This window comes from Meriones unguiculatus, chromosome 3 (genome assembly GCF_030254825.1).
Source record: "Meriones unguiculatus strain TT.TT164.6M chromosome 3, Bangor_MerUng_6.1, whole genome shotgun sequence".
NCBI classification, from domain to species: Eukaryota; Metazoa; Chordata; class Mammalia; order Rodentia; family Muridae; genus Meriones; species Meriones unguiculatus.
Window position 1 is genome coordinate 154,027,283 of NC_083351.1, and position 11,282 is coordinate 154,038,564.

Here is an 11,282-nt window from a genome sequence, read left to right on the forward strand (position 1 = left end):
ATGAAATTTCCGGGCAAATGGTGGGAACTAGAAAAGATCATCCTGAGTGAAGTAACCCAGAACCAGTAAGACAAGCATGGTATATGCTCACTTATGAGTGGATATTAGCCATATAATACAGGATAAATATACTAAAATCTACGGACCTAAAGGAACTAAACAACAAGGAGGACCCTCGAAAAGATTCTTAATTCTCATTCAGAAGGGAAAATAGGATGGACTCCTGAAGCAGTAGAAGAGAGGAAACAGGATGAGAGCCTACCACAGATGTCCTGCAAAAGATTCCACCCAGCAGAGTACTGAAGCAGATGCAGAGACTCACAACCAAACTTTAGAGCACTGGGAGTCTTATGGAAGAGGGGCAATATAGAAGGACCAAGAGGGGCAGTAGCCCTCCAAGATGACCAAAAAAATCATAAATACCCGGGTCCACGGGGAACTGCAGAGACTGATGCCTCCACCAAAGACCATGCATAGAGGACCTAGATCCCCTGCTCAGATGTAGACTGTATACAGCTCAATCTCCATAAGGGTTCCCTATGGAGAGAAGAGAGAATCTCTGACACGAGCTCAGATGATTGCTCCTTGATCACTTCTCCCTGGTAGGGTGACCTATCCAGCTCACAGAGAATCAGGATCCAGGAAGTCCTAATGGGGTCTGATAATCTCGGGTCAGACAGTAGACTATCAGTGGACTAGGAGTGAGAGATGGGGGATAAAGAGGAAGTGAAGGTGGGAAGAGATGAGGGAGGGGACTACAATTAGGATACAAAGTGAATAAATTGTAAATAATAATAATAATGAGGGTGAGAGTAATGATGAAAGATAAGTAGCATGATTTCTTCTCAAAAGAATCAAATACACAAGGACCAAATATATCTGGGCACAGGGTCTTTTCTGAGACTGACATTCAACCAAGGACCATGTATGGATATAACCTAGAACCTCCACTCAGATGTAGCCTGTGGTAGCTCAGTAACCAATTGGTTTCCCAAAGTGAGGGGAACACGGACTATTTCTAACAGGAACTCAATGACTGGCTCTTTGGTCTCCCCACCCCCAAGGGAGGAACAGTCCTGTTAGGCCACAGAGGAGGGCTTTGCAGCCAGTCCTGAAGATACTTGATAAAACAGGATCAGATGAATGGGGAGGAGGTCCCCCCATCAGTGGACTTGGAAAGGGGCACGGTGGAGATGAGGGAGGGAAGGAGGGAGGGACTGGGAGGGAATGAGGGATCGGGACACGGCTGGGATACAGAGTTAATAAAATGTAACTGATAAAAAAAATTAAAAAAATTAAAAAAAAGAAACTTAAAAAAAAAGAATCAAATAGCAACACAGAATTCCATTTTTTATGACTTGTTCTTTGGTGCAAAACTGGAGGTGTGCTTCTCTGTCAATTCCATAAGTCTATGAGCTTATAAGTAAGTGAAGAGTCTGAGTAACTAGGTCTCTAACTTTGTCCTGTTTGTTATCCAAGTTACATCCTAGTTTACAATAGCTGATTCTTAGTACTTAGAATGAGGGTCATCTGTTGATTTCTCTTTCTGAGGAATAATTATTTACTCTGTCAGGCTATTGGTTAACCACTGTTTCATTCATGACTTGGGAAACACACAGTACAATGCTTATCTGTTATCCCACTTGCCTGCATCCTTTTAGAAAAATGAATTCTAAATTCTTTCCTCTCTAAGCTTTGCCTGGAAACCCAGCAGCTATCTCTCTCACTGCAGACTAATTCCTGCAAAAGCAGCCATTATCTCAAGCTGCTTTTCTTTCTAGACTAAGTAAGAGCACTTCCTCTCAAACCTTCTTTGACTTTGTCTTACAGGAAAAAAGGAAAAAAGTCATTCTGGGTTTAGCATATTCCTTACCGTGTATCACCTTGCCTGCCTAAAGATGAGAAGCCTTGGGAAATGATTTAAAAAAAAATTTTTTTTTTGAAGTTTATTCTTGCTTTAGAAACCTTTGGTTATAAATTATGTGGTTCTTTACAGACATAGCACCCCACAAAAGTACACTGTCCTCAAAAGAATCAGAGAAGAAAAGAAATGTTTAAAGCCTCTGACAATAATAATAGAACGGATAAATATTTTAGGGGACTGTTTCCAACTGTTATTCTTTCATCTCTACTGAGGAGCTCACATTCAGAAATAGATAGAAAAGATTTTGGCAATTGAGCTCTTGAACAGAAACAGCTGATGGATTTCACAGTGGGAGAATAAGAGACATTGCTAACTCTTTCTTGGGTCTTGTAAGCACATTAATGAGCTCTGTGCTTTGGTTCTTATTACTATAAAGCTCTCATTGGATTGAATGTACTTCAGTTTTCCTAATGGTAGTGAAGTAGAGTCTGAGAAAGTTTGCACGGTGGGCCTCATCTCTGGAGGTCATGAGAGACAGGTAGCACTAGTTTCTTTGTAAGTCCCACTGTGATAAACACCTGTCAAATCTCAAATCACTTATTTTGTCCCACAAAAGTTTCATTTCCATAAATGAATTCATTATTTGTGAACAATTCTTCTGTATCTTTTTCTAGATATTTCTACTAAATGACAAATGACTCTTTACTGAAAAAATTGGTGCCTCTCAAGTAACAAAAGAGAGCATTTTGAGTCTGTGAAGACATGAGCTTGCTTACTCACACTCTTTGGCCATGAAAAACTTGAAACTGAATTTTACCATTTCTCTTATGTCCTTGTATTTATTTGAGTCTGGTCAATGAATCATGGTTATATTGTCTTGGAAATTTTGTCTATATTTGTACCTGACTCATGATGCCTAGACCTTTAGCAGCCATACTGAAGAGGGAACAGCATGATGGAAGACAAGCTTTGTGGTGTTCTTAACTGTTGGAAATGTGTATTTTTACTAGCTGCAAAGCATAGCATATACATGTTTGTGTAGCATAACATAGAAATATTTGGATTATCTGTTTATAAGTTTTACTGCTTGAATAGTCTACCTTCAATGCACATGATATATTCTTAGAAATAAAAGATCTTATAGACCTGTATCATCAGGTTGCCGAACTATGCAATGTAAATTTCCAGTATATATTTGAAGGAAAATGTTCTCATAGTAGACAAAAGTCTTGGCTTCTAGATTTACTTAAACTGTTCTCTCACAAAAAATCCCTACCAAGCCAGGTTTCAGAATGACTTTAAGGTAAGATTAAACGGTTTTATAAAAACTGTTTCAGAAAGAACAATTGTGTGCATTACTTTACAACATCTGCACAAAAATTAGACAGAAGTAGACAATTTCATGCATATGCCAGCAGTTATGTCCACTATATTATATATAACTTTATCTCTATAATATAATATATAAGCTCATGTTTATTCCACTGTTGACTGTGTAGTAGAACTACCCCGAGCTAAGTTATTCAAGTCTAGGTCAACTAAGGAAGATCACAAGTCAGGGTTCTTCTCACTTGCTGTTGGAGTATTTGCCTTTTATTAGTAGCAGCATATGGAATAGAGACTTGAAAGAAAGAAATAAATAAATAAAGAAAGAAACAAACAAACAAACAAAAAAGATAACGGGAGACTGAAGAAATGAGTGGGTAAATTTCAACTACAACAGATTCCATGCTGATGTTTGCTTTTGAAACGTCAGTGTGCATGGCAAGACCGGGTGACTGCTTCCAGGGATATATAGGACACTTGCACTCATGCACACTCCCACAGATCCCAAATGAACTGAGGATGAGTGGGGACAGGATTGGGTCTCTTGCCATGCTCATGTGAATTAGTACTGACACAGAGAGCAGCCACATGGATGCTTGGGTTAAAGTTCTAGTGGATACTAATGAGTCTGCCTTCTGGCATTTCCTCATTAGCCTCCAACTCGTCTTTCCATTTCTGAACTCTTTCCACTGCACACTCCAAGTTCAATTAATATTAAAATATGCAGGATTCACTGTTTTTCTGAAAAAGTCAGCAAACTGTATCATCATCAGTGTTTTCAATAATACATTGTACAATGACCTTCCTTCACAAATAATTCATTTACCAACTAAAATGCCACATTCTGAAACTAGCTGTGTAACCTTAAGAAATCATCCACAACGATATTACAGACAAGCAGCAGCTCTCCAGAAAGCTGTCACATTTAATGTCCATGAGACATGTATTTCCCACAATACAAAAGGAAGCCTGAGTTAAATAAAGACTTTTCTCACCCAGCACAGAAAACAATAAGTCATGGCAACTTCAATTACGGGTAATGAAAACAGCTTACATGTACAGAACATTATAGAACAGAAAGTGGTTTACATATACATTGCCTCCTACAAACTATCATTATTCTAATCATTGTTTTGCCAGATAGCTACAAAACAGGGCTCCTTCGGGGTATTTTACTTCCTGTCAGGCTAAAAAGGCAATGATTTGTGACAGCTGGTCAGATTACCAGCAGAGAGAGATAACAATGATTGTGCTGAATTTTCAGTTTCATTGTCAGGAGATGAGAACCTCCATTCTGTGTCCAGGCAAGGTCTGTAAAGACAGTCAGCAACACCAGGGGAAGTCACCTTCATGTAAATATCCAGTAAGCTGCAGAACACAGCTTGTTTATTTTATTCCAATTACTGACATTTTAAGGCAGCTACGCTAAATAAGGAGATATTAACATCATCGGAAAAAATATATTTTTTAAAGGCTGATTAAAGTTGGTGGCACTTCTGATGTTTAGGTGTGACTTTGAGGAACAAGTTCCCAGATTAAAAACTAAATGATAGTTTGAGAAGAGTTCGGTGTGAAGTGAAGAGTGCATCCATCCGGGTAAGCAGGAAGGTGGCAAGGGTGGTTTAAGAGGGGAATGAAATGTCTCCAGGGACAAGTAGGGAAGACGGGGGGATTCTACAGGCTTACTTTTCAGATGAGAGATCCAGCCTATCTTCAGAACACTTCCAGACTATAGGAAGAAGATTCTTCAATTGTTTCTTTGCATTTCTTGATTTTCATCTGTATTGGGAAAAGAAGGAAACAAATATTCACAAAATTTACAGACCTAAAATTCAGTGAAATCAACTTAATTCATTCACCAAATACTTCTTCTCATCTTTATCTTTTATCCCAAACAGATCTTTCTATGTAAATGTTGCTTTATTTGTTCTCTTTGTAGAACCTCAAGTAAGTGACCACTATTTCTTAAGGGGCAAACATAGTTAGTAAACAGTAAAAAGCATATTACATTATGAAATTGATAGTACAAACTTTTATTCTCTTGACCAAGCTTCTAAGAAGTAATATTCTATTTATTCATTCAACAAATATGCTTGAAAACTGGCTGAAAAGTCCTCCTCCGTGGCCTATCAGAGCTGCTATTCCCTTGGGGGGTGGGGAGGTCAAAGAGCCTGCCATTGAGTTCATGTCAGAAATAGTCCCTGTCCCCTTACTAGGAAAACACACTTGGATGCTGAGCTACCATGGGCTACATCCAAGCAGAGATTTCTAGGTTATATCCATACATGGTCCTTGGTTGGAGAAAGTCTCATATTAGACCCCTGTGTCCAGATATATATTTGGTCCCTGTGGAGCTCCTGTCCTCTCCAGGTCATATTTACTCTCCCTGCTTTCATATGATTCCCTTCACTCTGCCGAAGGTTTGGTTATGAGTCTCAGTATCTGCTTTGATACAATGCTAGGGAGAGTCTTTCAGAGGCCCTCTATGGTAGGCTCCTGTGTTGTTACTTGTTTTCTCCTACATCCAATGCCCATCCCATTTGTCTTTCTAAGTGAGGATTGATAATCTTACCATGGATCCTCTTTCTTGTTTATCTTCTTTAGGTTTATAGATTTCATTATGTTTCTCCTATCTTATAGGTCTAAATAAGAGAGTATATACTATGTGTGTCTTTCTCCTTCTGGGATACCTCATCAGAATGATCTTTTCTAGATCCCACCATTTGCTTGCAAATTTTATGATTTCCATGTTTTTAATTGCTGAGTAGTAGTCCATTGTGTAAAAATACCACAATTTCTATATCCATTCCTCTCTTGATGGACATCTGGGTTGTTTCCAGGTTCTGGTTATTACAAATAAAGCTACTACAAACATGGTTGAGCAAATGTCCTTGTTGTGTACTTGAGCAACTTTTGGATATATGCCTAGAAATGGTTTAGCTGGGTCTATTCCTAATTGTCTGAGAAAGTGCCAGATTGATTTCCAAAGTGGTTGTACCAGTTTACATCCCCACCAGCAATGGAAGAGGGTTCCCCTTTGTCCATAACCTCTCTAGCATGTGTTGTCATTTGAGTTTTTTATTTTAGCCATTTTGATGGGTGTAAACAGGGTCAGACATAAGGGGAGAAGGTCCTCCCCTATCAGTGGACTTGGAAAGGGGCAGGGGCGAGATAAGGGAGGGAGGGTGAGACTGTGAGAGAATGAGGGAGCAGGATACAGCTGGGATACAAAGTTAATAAAATATAACTAATAATAAAAAATAAATGAAAAAGAATGCTAATTCAATAAAAATGTTGCTTTAAATAAAAAAAAGTGTTTGAGTGTTTTTCATCTATCAGGTAATTTCCTTAGCCCTTTAGACTTACAGAGTGAATAAAGGCAGACAAAAGCACATGTTTTGTGTAATTAGATGTTAGAATCACAACTATGGCTGAAGAAGCAGGGAACGTGTCCAGGTGACTCAACCATTTTCTCTGTAATGCACAAAGGATGAAATTAGTACCTGATATGGCACTATACATTCATGGAGGAAAGCTTTTAGCTTTTATTATGTGTGTTATTTTATGAAATTTAGCAATTACTTGTTTATAAGTCTTATTATAAAACAAGTATGACCATTTAGCCCGAGATTACTAAGAATATGCTAGTATTAACATAATTCACATACAACATTAAATATAATTATATCACCCATTTACTCAAATGCTTAAAACACCATGTAAACAGTTAACAATCCCTAGAGACAGTAGTTTCTTAGTGTACTCTTTAGCAGTTTATTTTCTGAAATAATTTCAAATGGTTTCTTTTTTCCAATTATTAATTTAAATGCCATCTACTTATTTGGGAATAATATGTCACATTCTAAAAGTGAAGATACAATTGATCTTATGGGTTTTATTATTCAAGTAAGTATATTTAAAATGTAACTAATTATTTTTATATTTATTTATTTGTGTGTGTGTGTGTGTGTGTGTGTGCGTGCATGCCATCATTCACACAGGTAGGTCATAGGACAAATTGTGTTATTGGTTCTCTCTTTCTAACATGCATGTGGGATTTAGACAATAAACTCAGATTGCTAGGCTGGGAGGCAATTGTCTGTCATTACCAGCAAGAGGCATATTACTAGCCATGAAAAATAAAATTTGATATTTTATTACTAATACAGATATTTTTATGGCAGAAATGCATGTGGTTAGAGAGTTTCAAATCTATTAGCTTGGAACCATAATAGAAATATCCAGAGAATTCTCCAGAGCCATCTTAATATCCGTCACCAGTGAAAGAGTATGTTTGGGAAGGCTGGGTTAAAAATACTCTGGATGAAGAGCATTGCAAACACATCAAATTAGGATGTAGTCTTTCAGTGCCAGGAACCTTTGTTTCATTCTTCTTCTGCTATTATCCTAAAATATAATCCATACCAGGGCTGAACTTAAGAAGATCCAGTTTGAAATATCACCACAGAAATTACTTTGAGCACATCAAATAAAATATCTACCAATGACCTTTCTAATAGCAAGATTAGAATGTTTTAACAGAAAATAGCTACATGTTTGTAGAGGTGAGTAAGAAGGGTCATAAGGGCACACATATGAGTGGTTTGATCTGGATTTTCTTGTTTCTATCTGTGCAGCACTCATTGGCTTGCAGCCTCAAAGAACACTCAAGTTTTGAATTACTATCACTCTCATGATGACCTCATGATCTTCTAGACACTAAGTGAGATTTCTACATTAGCCTCTAAGGGCAAAGGACTGGGAGCAAGGCAGAAGGGCATGCTTCCTGAACCATGTCCAGTGCTGCAAGGCAAACATTAGCTTGGGCTCAGAGTCTGCTCTTTTAGAATAGACAGAGAATGAAAGAGATAAAAAACATATCTTATACATGTGCATATGCATACGTTTGTGTACTATATGCACATTTATAATGATAATAACTAAGATTCTTTGGGAAAATTTTGCGTATACATTATCATATCATAATAGCTGTGCTAAACAGCATCCAAAAAAAGTATGCTTAACAAATTTCTAAAAGCCTCAAGCCAAATATAAGTTAATTTATTAATCCATATTTTATAGTCTCGATTTTAAATCAAGACTAGAATTATGAATAAATCTTAGTGACCTCACACTTTAGGATAGGGACATATAAGCGACACTAAAAATATTTGTACTGAGAATGGCAGAAAAGTTATCCTAGGCAAGTTTCATAGTTTCTTTTATTTAAAAAGTAATAATAATGAGTCAATATCCTTCTGCCAAGAATAGGACTCTACCTAGCAGTGTATCAAAACAGATACAAAGACTCATAACCAAACCTTCAGCAGAGTACAGGGAATCATATGAAAGAAGGGGAGTTAGTATGACATGGAAAGGATAAGAGCTCCACCAGGACCAAATATATCTGGGCACAGAGGTCTTTTCTGAGACTGACACTCCACCAAGGACCATGTAGGGACATAACCTAGAACCTCTGCTCGGATATAGCCTGTGGTAGCTCAGTAACCAATTAGTTTCCCATGGTAAGGGGAACAGGGACTATTTCTAACAGGAACTCAATGACTGGCTCTTTGACCACCCCAACTCCCAAGGGAGGAGCAGTCCTGCTAGGCCGCAGAGGAGGGCTTTGCAGCCATTCCTGAAGATACCTGATAACACAGGGTCAGATGAAAGGGGAGGAGGTCCTCCCCAATCAGTGGACTTGGAAAGGGGCAGGGAGGAGATGAGAGAGGGAGGATGGGATTGGGAGGGAATGAACTAGCAGAATACAGTTGGGATACAGAGTTAATAAAATGTAACTAATAATAAAAATTAAAAAAATAGAAAAGAATAGAAAGTCATTAATGTACTATCCAAGGATAACTCATTTTTATTTATTTAATCTCCTAAGTAAGTACAACAATGGAAATTGAAATTAATTTTTATTTGAATGTTCAAACTTAAGTTTTGTCATGTTGTTAAAGAAATAATTTTGACTTGTTAACTTGGCTAGTAAATGACAACTGAGCAATTCATAATAATAATAATAAAGATGAATTTCATGGCAAGTGTTTTGTGTTTATTGTTTGGTTTTGTTTTGTTTTTTTTCCTTCCAGTATCTATCAAAAAATATGAAACAGATCTCAAAGGAATTAAAACACTTAGGTAATGGCATTACTTGGTTACATTTGTTAGAAGAAGAGGTAGCAGGTAAGAAAGAAGGATCTAAAAAGGGCTAGAAAGATGGATCAAAGAGTAAAAGTGCTTGCTCTGCAAGCCTGGACATGGGAATTTGATTTCTAGAGCCCATACAAGGTAGGAGAGACCAATGCAATTCTGTTAATTTGTCCTCTCTCCCCCTCTCTCTGTCTCTGTCTCTATTTTTCTCTCTTTCATATGCACACACACATTAAAATGCACATTAAAAATGAAAAAAAAAAATATGGGAGGAACAAAGTTTGGGGACATACTGAGAAATAGATTGAGAAGGAAGATTTTTTGTTTTGCTTTGTGTTGATTTTTGTTTGTTTTCAACTATTTTTTAATTTTAATTTTTTTATATTAAGTACAGTTTATTTACTTTGTATCCCAGCTAATTCCCCAGAATTAGCCCTCTCTCAAATTCCCTCCCATTCCCACTCTTCCTCCTTCATCTCCTCCCATGCCCCTCTCCAAGTCCACTGGTAGGGAAATCCTCATCCCCTTCCATCTGACCCTCGCCTATCAACTCTCATGTGCATGGTCTTCCTCTGTGGCCTAGCAAGGCTGCTCCTCCCTCAGGGGACGTGATTAAATGAGTTCATGTCAGAGACAGTCCTTGTTCCCCTTACTAGGACCCCTATGTGGATACTGAGCTGCCATGGGCTACATCCGAGCAGGGGTTCTAGGATATCCTGCATAGTCCTTGGTTGGAGTATTAGTCTCAGAAAAGACCCCTGAGGCCAGATATTTTGTTTCTTTTGCATTTTTAATGATATAAAAGAAAATATACCTAAAAGTAAAGCTTCTGGGAAAATCATGCATTCTTCCCGGTCTTTTATCTTTCCTCCAACTTGACCTCGGCTTCCTGCCTGGCCTTGCATTTCAGAGCTGGCTCTCTAACCGACATCCTTGTTGATGACAGTTCTGTCAAGGGGATGTCCGCAAAGTACCTTGTGGACATGAGGTGATCGTCGTTATAAACTTTCGCAAAGGACTTCATCTGTGATCTCTTGGCGATTTTTTTCTTGCCCATGCAGCTGTCATTTTGCAGGAATAGCGGTGGATAACAGTCACCAAGGCATGTCTGTAAGGGTGATCTGAGGTGCCATCATCAATGTTTTTCATGACGCCGGCTTTGCGTCCAGAATAGTGTCCAGCTGGGAATTGCACCACTTTAGTGGGTTTAAATAACTTGCTCATTTCGACAGCAGTAGGCCGGAAGAGATAGCAAACAAGTGGAAAGATGAGTAAAAAAATACATTTGTGAATACAGCAGTCCCAATGGACAGAAGTAAAGGTAAAAGCAACATGAGGTAAAGTGACTGCTGACAGGTTGATGCCTCCCAATCATTGCCTCCAATCCTGGCAATACTCTCCAATGTCAAGAAGTAAACATACAATTGACTATTGGTATACAAGGAGCAAATTGTAAGTCATCTCTAGATGTGCCAATCATTCCCTATATGTGAATTTGTCTATATGATCCTACATGATCTATATGTCTATGTGATCACAGAGATGAGAGAAATGAACTAAGACAGAAGGAAGAAAATAGGACAGGTCAAACATACGAAAAATAAAAACGTATTACAAAAACGTGTAAGCCAGTTATTAAGTCATAAATATAGATTATCAGAAGGAAACAGCTTGAGAAATGAAGAAGGCAAGTGTCATGTCCAAAAACTAATTGTTTTTTTTTCCTAGGAAGACAATTGGTAAAGAGATGTGATGTGAGACATGTAAGAGGAAAATTAGAGAACGTAATATTAAAAATTCATTAAAAAGAAAAATACACAGAGAAAAAGCAAGAGAATCAAGAGCAAAAGGAATGATGCAAAGAAAGAAAACTTAAAATATAAATAAAACTCAAGTAACATTATAAAACTGAGTAGATTGTATTGTATTCATG

General features: G+C 37.8%; 1 pseudogene; it reads right to left on the bottom strand.

Annotated features, from left to right (window-relative positions):
• LOC110566103 (large ribosomal subunit protein uL30-like) overlaps positions 1–10,373 on the bottom strand; it is a 128,660-nt pseudogene extending 118,287 nt beyond the window's left edge.
• Positions 10,374–11,282: the final 909 nt, after the last annotated feature.